This window comes from Cotesia glomerata, linkage group LG10 (assembly GCF_020080835.1).
Source record: "Cotesia glomerata isolate CgM1 linkage group LG10, MPM_Cglom_v2.3, whole genome shotgun sequence".
NCBI lineage: Eukaryota > Metazoa > Arthropoda > Insecta > Hymenoptera > Braconidae > Cotesia > Cotesia glomerata.
In genome coordinates this window covers 10,989,979-11,003,558 of record NC_058167.1, presented here as the reverse complement: position 1 = coordinate 11,003,558, position 13,580 = coordinate 10,989,979, and the positions used below count along the sequence as shown (strand labels likewise).

Genomic DNA, 13,580 nt, shown 5'->3' with positions numbered 1-13,580 from the left:
TTCTGATCAATTAATAATACGTTAAGGCTGTGCTACTTATTATTTAGATTATGAAGAATTCTTGTTATTACATTACACTAATAAATTTTCTTTTTGATAAGTTTTTGTTCATTGTTAAGTAAATCCTAAAATATAGCCGTTCTGCAGTAATAGGTACGCAGTAACTGGATCAGTTGCAGTAATGGACACGCAGTAATAGGAGCAAGCTACTTTAAGACCTGCAGTAATACATGCATTTAGACTTCTTTTTGAATGCTTATTATTTAACGAAAATATTTGTTTCTCTCATTATTGATTTTATTTTGGGTTAATAATAAGTCAAACTTTTGTTTAAAAAAAAAAAAAAGTTATTATTATCTTGAGAAAATTTTATAAAAATGCTTTCGAAGTGAGACTTACGAAAAAAACTGCAGTAATACCCACACTTACCCTAACGCTAAGCGGCAATATATAATATAAAATAAAATATAAAATAAAGAATATTAAATGTATCAAATAAATTTAATCAAGTAATAATACATTACATGAGTAAAGGAAGCAGATAAATATGAAAAATTCTAAATTCTATAAAATAATTGCAAGTACTAGGTGTGATTTTATTTTAATTTTTTTTTTATAGATCAAAAAGTTATGCCAAGGCTTCATAAGCCGAATGGCAAATTAACAAAATACATAAACATTATACATTCACATTTATATTATTACTGTTTAATAAATAAATTCTCATTTATAGAATTGAGAATTTAAGGAGCATATTTTTTCCTAATCAGAATAGTATCTAAGAAAAGCACAGAAATGAAAAGAAATAAAAGTAACCTCAAGACAAAAATCATAAAACACAATCATAATCAAATTACTGTTTTCCTTCAATCTCACGTAACATAAAAAAGTCGAATACTTTATTTTTAAAAATCCTTTTTAATCAGATAATTAAAATTTTATTTTAATTATCTGGAAAAAATTGATTTTTAGCAAGAAAAATTATCAGAACCAAAACGCATTAATTTATAGTATATTACATACCTAGGCCAGTAAAATAAGAAAAGTCTCAGATTACATGTAATTGTTGGCCGAGGCGAAGCCGAGGTTGACAAACATGTCGTCTGAGGCTTTACTTTTTATTGGTCAAGGTGTGTATACTATTTTTCTGGTCGACGTAGCCGGAATGTGGCAACTTCGTTTAGCGCAGCGGCCAGAAAGTTGCCACTTTCCGGCCGGAGGGCAGAAAACGATATTTTTTCTTACAAATTTATATTTTTATTGTGAGAAAAGCTAAACTTTAAACATTTACTCCTCCAATTCTATTTCTTCTTCGAAGAATAAATAATTGTTTATCTCCTGAAGTATAATTTGAACGAAATGTTTTCTTAAATAATAATCATCAGTACTGCTCATTAAAAAAATTTAATTTGACTCTTACTCCAACCAACTGTATAATTTCGAAGAAATTTATTAAGTACCGGTTGGATTGAAAAGTTCCGTCTAATTAGGAAGGTAAATTATTTTAAAAGTTGTCAAGTGAGTAGCATAAAAAAATTATTTGTACTTAAATTAACCCTCGGCGTATTTTACCGTATCTCTACAAGATTAACGTAATCCAATATCTTCAAACACAACTCTACTTTTTAAAATTGATCAAACTACAGAAACAGAAAGAAAAATTTCTTGACTGGAGAACAAAATTCTTGACTCAAAAAAATTTTCGGGTGCCTGAAGGGAGATCGAAGTTGTGTTGGTCGAATTAAAAATTTTTCGAGAAATTCTATTCTTGGTGGAAGTAATTTTTTCTTAATTCAGATCATAAATACTTGATACAATAAATTTTTATATTTGATCAAGATTTTTAGATACTTTAGGGAAGCAGCGCCACCTACTTCAGCTGAGAAAAAAATTTTCTCACCTTGAGAAAATTTTTCTCTTGAATATTTGATACCCATTTTATATTATTTTAGCGTGCAATTATCCATATTGAATGAAAAAAAATGATGAAATATGATTTGATCTTCCCATTTGACATGTTAATCAATAAAAATATTAATGAAAATTTACTCCTATCTTTATATTTAATTTTTTGGAGCAAGAGAGAAATTTTCTCAAGACAAGAAAATTTACTTCTATCAAGAACTAAATTTTTTGGAGCAACAGGCTGAATTTTGTCAAAACAACAAGATTTTCTTGACTTAAATAAATTTTCTTGGATCAAAATACGTATTTTTTAAAGCAAGAGAATTAATTTTGTTGGAATAAGTGAAAGGAAGAAAAATATTTTCTTGGCTCAAATGAACCTTTTTTTCTGTGTAACTTTTCTTTTGTAAAAAAATTTTTTTAACATTGTGCGATTTTGGAATTAAAAAACTTTTGATTATTTATTAAAAATTTTAGCTCCTTTTTTATAGAAAAATTTTTGTACATCAGCTTTTCGGCTGCCCAATTTCACAACACAGTAACTAACATTTAGTAATTTAAAAAAATTTTTTTTATTAAAAAAAAGTTTGCTTGGCAAATTAATGAAAAATTTGATTTATGAAATATAAATATTTTTAAGAAAAAATACTTGAAATTAAGGTCTAAAAGTTATAAAAAAATCCAGCAATATTAAAAAAAATGAGGTATAAAAATTTTGCAGTTACTGTGTTTTAAAATTGGGCAGCCGTTTTACTCAATAGAATATTTACAAAAACACAGCTGGACTAGTTTCGCCAAAGCTAAAGCGAATAATGATGATAAGAAGTGTCGAGAATTCTCTCTATTCGGTTGTTCTTGATCTCGACTTGAAACGTAGCAGTATCCAGCATCCAGCATCCATCATTGAGTACAATAACAACAATACGAGTAAAGAGAGTAGTATAGAGTGAAGAAGAACAAAATGCAGAGAAGTGAAGGAGTTGAGTTTAGTTGAGAGACAAGAGAAACTGAAGCTAAAACTAAAGAAGAAGAAAAATAAGAAGAAGCAGATGATGATGATGATGATGATGATGATGATGATGATGAAGAAGAAGAAAAATAAAAAAGCTGGATGGTCCGTCATCCCTGAGGCACTTGGTCTCTTCTCGCCACGGTACGGCAGAACAACAGCAAAGCAGCTGGTCTATTCTCATCTTTGTCAGTTACTCATACTGATGTAGTAACACCATTTGTCTTTCTCGCTCTCACTATCCATATTTATTTTTCTCATTCGCTCATTTTCACGCTGTCCTTGTCAAGCTCTCACCATATAATACAGCTATACTACACACGGCAGCTAAATAACACGAGACGGATTTTGATAACCCGTTTGGGTGTAAGAGAGAGAAGAAATGAGAGACGGAACGAATGGAGCGAGGGCAGAGAGGAAGAGAGCTCAACGAAATGCTTTGTCGGCGCCCGTGGCGGAGATCAAACACGCCGACTGGCTTGCGTCCCTTCTGACCCCGCTGTCCAACGTTGAACCAACCGAACCGTAGCCTCACTTTGCCCCGAGGTCTCCTGGCCACCGAACCCATCGACGCCCCTTTCCGGCAAAACCGCACACTGCTGATGCTGATGCTCAGTATTATTATATTCAGAGAAAGAGAAAGAGATTATATTGAGAGAGCATCACTGCTTTACAGAATATACTTATATATATATATAAATATACATACATATATAAGCCAACGTAACCAAGCCCGGCAAATCCGACGCGCCAACATTACACATATACATTAATTTATAGTTGTGTTGCGTGGAGAGTGCGGCCTCGCGGTAAAACCGTATTATAGGCTTCCCTATATCCTGTCCTACGGAACGGCCCACAACAACACGCCGCTTCACCATACTACGGCAATAAATACCATCCGCTTGTCTCCCTCATTTTCTTTTTCATTTTATTATCCGTGCCGGCAACTATGCTACGTCCAACTCGATAATCATTTTCCAGATAATGATAACAATATATATATATCTATATTCTATATATACCTATAAATAATTTACGCAGACGATACTTGATACACTAAATAAATTCTATTAGCATAGCTTTAGTTTGCTGTAAACTCCTAAATTTATGTCTATCCATGCCAGCTATTATAAACACCATTTTTATTTATTTCCTTCTGCATGTTGCAGATTTTCCGGTGAAAATCTAAGATGATCAATATCTAATTTTAATTCGAGTACATACACGGAAAAAACAAGATGATACTGGATATTATCCTAGATTATATTGAGTGGAAAAAAATTTTAGATAGTAGCTATAATCTGGATTTTTTTAGCTACTATCTGAAATTTTTTTTCACTACAGATATCACTGAGTATAATCTAGGATTAAGAAAATTCTCAAGAAAATTTTCGAGTGCCTAAAAGGAGAGCGAAATTGTGTTGGCTGAAGTAAAAATTTTTCGAAAAATTTTATTCTTGGTGGAAGTAATTTTTTCTTAATTTAGATCATAAATACTTGATACAATAAATTTTTATATTTGATCAAGATTTTTAGATACTTTAGGAAAGCAGCGACACCTACTTCGGCTGAGAAAAAAATTTTCTCACCTTAAGAAAATTTTTCTCTTGAATATTTGATAGACCCATTTCATAGTATTTTAGCGTGCAATTATACATATTGAATGAAAAAAAATGATGAAATATTATTTGATCTTTCCATTTGATATGTTAATCAATAAAAATATTCATGATAATTTACTTCTATCTTTATATTTAATTTTTTGGAGCAAGAGAGAAATTTTCTCAAGACAAGAAAATTTACTTCTATCGAGAACTAAATTTTTTGAAGCAAGAGGCTGAATTTTGTCAAAACAACAAGATTTTCTTGACTTAAATAAATTTTCTTAGATCAAGATACGTATTTCTTAAAGCAAGAGAATCAATTTTGTTGGAATAAGTGAAATTTCTTGTGTCCAAAAAAAATTTTTTTTCGCTCAAGAAAATAATTAGGAAGAAAAATATTTTTTTGGCTCAAGTGAACCTTCTTTTTGGGTGATTTTAAAATAAATCTCTGCTTCTATTTGCATTCTTGAAGCTATAAAAAAATAACTAAACCTCTTTTTTCATAAACGTTTATCTTATCTTATCCTAAATATGAAAATTGATGATTTATCTTTACCTACCACAAATTTTTTGATCTTAATCTTACCCTAAATTTAGGTTTGGGTGAGCAGAACTCTGCTTAGTTATTACTTATTATACAAGAAAATGACCTATCTCGATATCTCTAAATGATAGTTTTTAGAAAACATTGTAATTTTTTCATGATTTATGATGTTATTCTTATTTGAAAAATTTTTTTACGATGATTTTTTAGATCAGTCACAAGATACAACAGTTTAAGTTAACTATGTATAAGATTTACGAGATTTGTCGTAACAATTTGAAATTTTTGTGGCGAGCTAAAAAATAAGTTGTATCTTTTAACAAAAATTAACGATTATCTCTATTTTATTTCTTCAGTATAAAAAAAATTCACCATTAATAAGATATAACTTTTTACACCATCATTCAACAATAGTAGCGTAACTAATTGAATTGACCAATATTTTATGAGACTACATATTAAATGTTTCGCTACAACAACATTAAATTTCCAGTAAAAAATATTTTTTTTTTTAATTTATTACAATCTTTTTCTTTTTTTTTCAGATTCAATGCTCTCAAAAATAATTTTCTAGCATTTTAATATTACAATTATTTACTCTAAGGTATTATACAATATATTTGCATCTAAAGTATTACTTTTATTAGTAAATAACAAATTAAACAATTAGTCAACTCTATTTGCAGACAAACAACCTACAAAAGAATATTTGTCCAGAAACAAATCCTGGGATGAACGGATGGTTGGATTTATTTGGCAATTATTTACAAATTTACCCTAAGGATTATTTTGTTAAGGTAAGTAAAACAAGAAGGATGACAAACAATATAACATCTCGTATAACGTAACTATAAGCAAAAACAAAAGTACTACTGACTACTGACATAAATTCGGTCAGTATATAGCAGTTTGTCTGTATAGTACTGATGGGAGTAAAAGTCTTATTACATTTTATTTGAGTAACTCAAAAAAGGCCCTTCGGCTTAACTTTCGAGTAGATACATACTACTGAGCAGTATGTTTTTAAATTTCCTTCTCGCTCTGACATTAATCCATTACTCTACTTCTTTCTCTTCTCTTTCTCTTTAGCTGTCCTTATCATTATTTCTTAGTTATAGTCCTCAGTCTTGATTCGCTTCTATCTTTCTTACTCTTACCTCTTGCTATATATTCAAACCCAAACCCAACTAGTCTTGCTCGTGATCGTCATCGTCATCGTCATCGTCATGGTACACATACATACATGGTATATATACACACATGCCTGGATGCATCCATATCTTGTGTCTTTGTCGCTCAAAAACGAGACTCGCCGACTTTCCGACAAAGGAATAAAGAAAAGAAACAACTAGCCAGGCTATACTACGTTCTGTTCGTTGAGGATGCCATGCCACGGTATGGTTTGCTGTATGCCATGTAATGGTATATATATATATATATATATATATGTGGTATGTCTTCAACCTTCTATCCACTACCATACCTAACTATAACCGTAGAAAACATAGATATTGTATAGTAGGTATGATTGTATTGTAGTTTGTATTACAGTGTGCAAGTAGAAATTTAATCTGTACTGGTATTATTATATATGTACTGGCCATGGTATGGTATAGGATGTAATATCAAATGATGGAGAAATGAAATTGGAATGGAAGGGGCTGCAGGCGCTTACCGTACCAGTGGCGTATCAAACCACATCACAGTGTCCTCTCATGCTCATATCAACTTCAATGTACAATCCTCATTGCAATATGTACAGGCATTAGGTAAGAGTAAGACAGCATGCGAAAGTAAATCCTGTCTTCATTCTTCATATCGCTCATACATATCAGTTTGTGTCTAATACTTCTAATGGGCTTCCTTATCCTTATCTTTATCTTTTTCCTGAAAAGAAGAAAAGAAAAGTACATTAGTGATTCATTTTAAAAAATTTCTTTATGCTTATTGGAAAATTTTTTGGACATGTTGAAAAAATTTGGGCTCTTGATTATCTATATTATTAAGAGGATAAGAAAAATTTTGTTTCAAGGATAGTCATATGATAAAAAAGCTTTTTTTAGTGAAATTTAGTGTAATTGCAAAGGTCTTGCATAAGTATTTAGGCTGCATTCGAAAATTCCCTATCTCTAGATACGTAATTAAGAAATGACCTTGTATCTTGTGAACTATTAACATTTTTAAAAATATAAGCTCATCTTGATGTTACACTTATCAAGAGCTTTCATTTGAGTACCCACATGCATTTTTGATATATTTTTCATATATACATATATATAATATATAAAATATATGAAAAATTGATGTGGGTACTCAAATGAAAGGTCTCGATGAGTGTAATGTCAGGATGAGCTTATATCTTAAAAAATATCAATAGTTCACAAGATACAAGGTCATTTCTTAATTATTGACATTTTTGAAGATATAAGCTCATCTTGATGTTACATTCATCAAGACCTTTCATTTGAGTACCCACATCAATTTTTCATATATTTTATATATTTATATATATTATATATATAATTATATGAAAAATATATCAAAAATGCATGTGGGTACTCAAATGAGAGCTCTTGATGAGTGTAACATCAAGATGAGCTTATATCTTCAAAAATGTCAGTAATTAAGAAATGACCTTGTATCTTGTGAACTATTGATATTTTTTAAAATATAAGCTCATCCTGACATTACACTCATCGAGACCTTTCATTTGAGTACCCACATCAATTTTTCATATATTTTATATATTATATATATATGTATATATGAAAAATATATCAAAAATGCATGTGGGTACTCAAATGAAAGCTCTTGATAAGTGTAACATCAAGATGAGCTTATATCTTCAAAAATGTCAGTAATTAAGAAATGACCTTGTATCTTGTGAACTATTGATATTTTTTAAGATATAAGCTCATCCTGACATTACACTCATCGAGACCTTTCATTTGAGTACCCACATCAATTTTTCATATATTTTATATATTATATATATGTATATATGAAAAATATATCAAAAATGTATGTGGGTACTCAAATGAAAGCTCTTGATAAGTGTAACATCAAGATGAGCTTATATTTTTAAAAACGGCAATATTTAAGAAAGTACAGTGCAATTTAACAAAATTTATTATTTAATAAAGCAAAATTCTATTTATTAATAGTTCACAACTTCACGGCAGTCACATAGTGACTGCAAGGTTGCTAGTAATTTTTAAGTACATATCATGAAGAATTTTTTTTATTGAGAATTCTGTTTGACGAATTGTAATTTTTTACTGACAATTGATTTTAGAGTCTACCAGCTTGGAATTGTTCGAATAAATACTTGTATTATAATATTCACGGTAACGTTTGATCCACTACAAATAATGAGTTTGATCACAATAAAAAGTTGTTGAATGAAGCTGAACGAATTTTTTTAAAAGAAAAACTTCTTCTTCCCATGTTAAATCTATAAAATCCATGAAGAAAACTTTAAACCTGTGACCTTTAAAAATAAAAATTGAGAGCTTAAATTTGGAACGAATGTTTCGGCATGTAAAAGATTTTCTAATGATTAAAAAAGTAAAAAAAAAAATTGTTTTCATATGAATCACCGAAAGATATATACATATAATTACTGTAAATTGTTATGTATAAATACGTGAAACATACAATTAAATATTTTTATCAATTTTTTATCTTGACACTTTAAACAGTCGTAGGTCACGTCAAACTCATCACTTTCATCTCAGAAACTTCAAAGAGAATTGCCGAACCCGTAACATTTTCTTAACTTACAGCTGAGTAACTGTAGGACGGTTCAGCTTAGTTAAAAAAAGATAAACTCAAAAATAAAACCAGTGGTGAGCAAAATAACATTTTCGAGTGCTTTTAATTTCCAAAGAGTTTTTTAACTAAGCTTTGTAGTTAGTTAGTTATTTTTTTTTATTTTTCAACCAGTATCCAGCACAAAAAAAAACAAAGCAAAGATAAAGATAAAAATAAAAATAACTTTAGACGGCAAGACGCGCTTTAAATAATAATAATTATTAATATAATAGTTTTGTGGTGATAATAATAATGATAAAGAGACTTAAAAGCCCCGACTAAAAGATGTATAGTTGTTTTGGTACGTGTGTGCTTGGTGTGTATATGGTAAAATCGGGTATTCGTCGTCGATGTAGCTTCATTCATGCCCGCGGGAATTGCGACGCCCGTGTATCTTAAGAAACACCGCTAGGAGATAATAGCACGCGGGTACAGTCCAATCAAAGATTATTTTCATTCAAACATTTTATTATGTTTTTTAAAAACCCAGTTAATTAGTTTTTCTTTTTTTTTTTTATATCAGACTCCAAATAAAAGGCATCAACTGTGCTCTACTACTCTTGTTTGGAGATATTTATGACACCCATTCATCTTAAATCATTTTTACTGACATTATATTGCACTTATAAGCCGTAAAAGGTATACTAATATCAAGAGTATTAATAATCCAGCGGTATTTTAATCCTTTAATTAAGACTATCATTAAAATAAATTTGTCACTACTATCCGTTGGTTTACCGGTATAAACATAACCTCGTTATCTTCCGAAAGACTTACTGAATCGAGGTCATTTTTTTTTATTGGGTTCGTACTATTTTAAAGTATATTTCTGCTAAAAATAAAAACTTAAATTCTTTTCTTTTTTTTTTAAATATACATTTTAAAATTAAAACCGACGTTTAAGTAATTCGGCAGCCATTGTGATTTTCCGAGTGACGTAGCATTCTCCCGCGCTTTCATGGCGTTTTAAAAGGCGGTAAATTCAAAAAAACCCGTAACTACTAATTATCAGTATGATATTTTATTAATATTTTCAAAACTTTTTGAAATTATTGTAACTTTATTGGGTTCGTACTATTATAAAGTATATTTCTGTTAAAAATAAAAACTTAAATCCTTTTCTTTTTTTTTTTAATATACATTTTAAAATTAAAACCGACGTTTAAGTAATTCGGCAGCCATTGTGATTTTCCGAGTGACGTAGCATTCTCCCGCGCTTTCATGGCGTTTTAAAAGGCGGTAAATTCAAAAAAACCCGTAACTACTAATTATCAGTATGATATTTTATTAATATTTTCAAAACTTTTTGAAATTATTGTAACTTTATTGGGTTCGTACTATTATAAAGTATATTTCTGTTAAAAATAAAAACTTAAATCCTTTTCTTTTTTTTTTTAATATACATTTTAAAATTAAAACCGACGTTTAAGTAATTCGGCAGCCATTGTGATTTTCCGAGTGACGTAACAATCTCCCGCGCATTAATGGCGTTTTAAAAGGCGGTAAATTCAAAAATTTTATAACTTCTAATCATCAATATGATATTTTATTAATATTTTTAAAACTCTTTGAAATGATTGTAATAATATACATATCCTTTTATTCTATTTTTCAGGATTTGTCTGGTTTGATGTTTATATGACCGCATATGAATACGATACGATATATGATAATAAATGATGAAATGAATCGTCAAGAATAAAAATAACTGAATAATCCTCTTTTTCTCTACATATGTATACATATACAACGGCTCTCTACTCTCATCTCATCTTTAACTTGGTTGACGTTGTATATATATGTTGGATCGCGGCTCTCGACGTTTCTTCAAAGTGAAGCTAATCCTCCAACCCGTTCTCTTACTCTGACTTAAACTTGTCTCTGAACTACCATACACCGCACATATACATATACACATACCTATGTATTATATGTACAATATAATACAATACAAGGCATATATGTAATACTCTTCTTTCTCTCGTCTGTCTTTGTCTCTGGTCTCAGTACCCTCCGTACTCTAAAGAGCGTTTGATCCTTCCGTCCATGCGGTTTTCCAAACGTCCCACGAGTCAAGTCATGTGGCACGTTTTAAGTTCATTGAGGGCTAAAACACGTTTTACGTAAACAACTTGCCGAGATATGTGCATATCTGTATACAATGCAACACAATGACAATAACGACTAACAACTAAAAAATTTAATTTTTCTTCTTATTGCAAATCCTTTTAAATTTAATATGATAAACAAAATAAAACCTCTAGAATATTTTTTATTTTTTGCATATTTAAATTTATGATTTTTGCAATGGATTTTATTAGATTGCCTGAAAGAAAATCTTTAGATGCCTTATCTTTAATTTATAAACACAATTTTTTTTATTTAAATTCGATAATTGGCTTTTGGATTTTATTATTTTTTTTTTTATTATTGAATGTAAATTTTTAAAAATGAAATTTGATTGTCAACAAGAAAAATCAATTTTAATTGGATGATATTAAAAATTTTAATTGATCATTTGCATTTATTCCGATGAGATATATATTTTAATTATAAGCGGCAAATTTCAAATAAATTAATTGCGAGGGTTTTTTTTTATTCTTCTTTCAAATGAAATAAATGTTGGAAATAATAATCAATTTATACGAACGAAACGAAGAAGGGTAAAAATGAATAAATGAATTTAAAGTTGAGAAAAAAAAAGAGATTTATTTTTTTTACCAGTAATTGCTTGACGTGACTGGAATTAATTGTAATATATATATTGTAAGCATATGTATATTGTTCAATTTGAGAATATTAAATTTAAAGTTTTTATGGAAATGTAATAATACTTTGTAATTTCAATTAAATCATTTATTTTATTTATGTAATTATTTTTAATGGAATTCTATTGGAGTTGGAAAACTTATGGATAGAATTTTTTTTTAATGAAGATAAAATAAACTTATTTTGAATTTAAATATCAATTATTTTAATAATATGCAAAAATAAATAGTGTGAACTTGAAAAAATTTATTAAAAATTGCTAATAAAAGTACATCACACTGAGAAAAAAAAGTGTGTTTTTAAAAAAAATATGCAATTTTAAAATAAGAAATTAATTTGTTCAAAATTAAAAAAAAATTTTATTGCTTAGCTGAAGAAATAAAAATTTTCATCACAGTAAGTTGTCTGTTTAAAATTTTTTTCTCCAAATTAAAGAAAAACTTTCTTTCAACAAGAAAAGTTACTGTAAGAAAAATGTTTATTTATTCAGTAAAGGAATAAAATTCTTTAAAATTTTAAATTCTTATTTTTTTTTATTTAAAAATTGTTTATTTTTTTTAAAATAATTTTTTTTTCGAAGTATAAAAATTGAGTAGCTATTTCTATTATTATTTTCACTCTTACAAATATCTTTAAAATTTTTTACTATACACTTAATTTGTTATTGGAAGTTAACTAAAGTACTCGCGTGGTACAAAAATAATTTATTGACAGTCGATTAAACTAAAATTAATAATTACTAACTGGATAATAAAATCAACCTCAAACTTCAAAAAATATTTTTTTTACTTCAGGTAAAAAATGAAAATCTCAAAAAAAATAATATTTATAAAAACATAATATGAATAATTAAAATAATAAAGAAGGGTATGAAAATTGAATTAGCCGACATTTTCAATTTTTTAATTATTTTTTATTGATTAAATTAGAACTAAAAAATATTTTTAAAAAATTGCATTGATAGTTTTTCAATTTTTCTACAAGTGTAATTTTGTTTTTGTTTTTTTGTAATAATTTTATTTCAATAAAAAAAATCTAAAAAATTTTAGATAGCGGCTAACTTAATTTTCACAAATTATTACATAAAAATAAGAAAAAAAAATTTTATTCGTAAAAAATTTGAAAAATTTAAATTGCTATGTCTAAAAAATATTTTTTTACTCCAATTTATTAATTTTTTTAATTAGAAACGTCGACTAAATTTAGTATTATAATATGAAAATAAATTGAGCAGATATTCAATAAATTTTAGAAATTTTTTTTTTTAAATAAATTATGGTAAAAAAAATTGACATGTAGAAATTTTAGAAAACAAAAAATGCAATTTTTTCAAAGTAATAATTTTTTTTACAAATTTGTTTTTTAAAAAAAATTAAAAAATTCGTGACATTTAAGTTAGCAGTCACTTAATAATTTTTTAATTTCATTTATCAAAAAAATTTGCACTAAAGAATTATTTTGAAAAATTGCATTTTTTATTTTTTAAAATTTCTAGCAGTCACTAGAGAATTTTTATGAAATTTAATGTAGCATATATTTAATAATTTTAAAAATTTTATAGCAAATTATGGCAAAAAAAAATTGACGTAGAAATTTTTAAAAATGCAATTTTTCAAAAATAATTTTTTTGATAAATAAAATTAAAAAATTATTAAGTGACTGCTAACTTTAATGTCACGAATTTTTTAATTTTTTTGAACAAAAAAATTTGTTCAAAAAAATGATTACTTATTAAAAAAAATTGCATTTTTTTGTTTTTTAAAATTTCATTGTCAATTTTTTTTTCTAATTTTTTTTTGCTTTAAAATTTTAAAAATTATTAAATAAGGTAAAAGCCCCAATAGATGATCACGTACCAGTATATGATCACTCCATGTATTTGTATATCTATATTTACAAATATAGGTATACAAATACATGGAGTGATCATATA

At 27.6% G+C, this 13,580-nt stretch overlaps 2 long non-coding RNA genes across 2 annotated transcripts; both read left to right on the top strand.

Annotated features, from left to right (window-relative positions):
- The first annotated feature begins 5,869 nt into the window (after positions 1 to 5,869).
- Positions 5,870 to 8,907, top strand: LOC123273106. Its single transcript, XR_006511258.1, has 3 exons — positions 5,870 to 6,587; positions 6,682 to 6,834; positions 8,767 to 8,907. It is a non-coding gene; the product is annotated as an uncharacterized LOC123273106 (long non-coding RNA).
- Positions 8,908 to 9,043: 136 nt separating this feature from the next.
- Positions 9,044 to 11,221, top strand: LOC123273107. The gene is made up of 3 exons (XR_006511259.1): positions 9,044 to 9,307; positions 9,402 to 9,517; positions 10,494 to 11,221. It is a non-coding gene; the product is annotated as an uncharacterized LOC123273107 (long non-coding RNA).
- Positions 11,222 to 13,580: the final 2,359 nt, after the last annotated feature.